Raw genomic sequence first — 346 nt, 5'->3', positions numbered from 1 at the left:
TGTCCACCAACTCGCTAGCTTGAATCAACAGAACATTGCTGAGAACTGAATATGCAAATTAACTACATTTATACAAGCTCACACTTATTTTTCCGTTTCATAATTATATACACGGTGCAATGTATGAATATTCTAATTAGTAGCTATTATCCTTAATTATACATCGAGAGTAAAAGTCATTGTATAAATTCTAGTAACGCTTAATTACATGTTTAATCACTGCATCTGTTTCACTAAATGCAAACACATGCGTACTCAAAACAACATTAGCATACTTCTCTAATCTAACCTAATGTCCCCTTTTACATAATGTTAACTAACTAAAATACGATGCAGTCCATTGGTC

Source organism: Penaeus monodon, chromosome 28 (genome assembly GCF_015228065.2).
Source record: "Penaeus monodon isolate SGIC_2016 chromosome 28, NSTDA_Pmon_1, whole genome shotgun sequence".
NCBI lineage: Eukaryota > Metazoa > Arthropoda > Malacostraca > Decapoda > Penaeidae > Penaeus > Penaeus monodon.
This window is presented reverse-complemented; position numbering follows the sequence as displayed.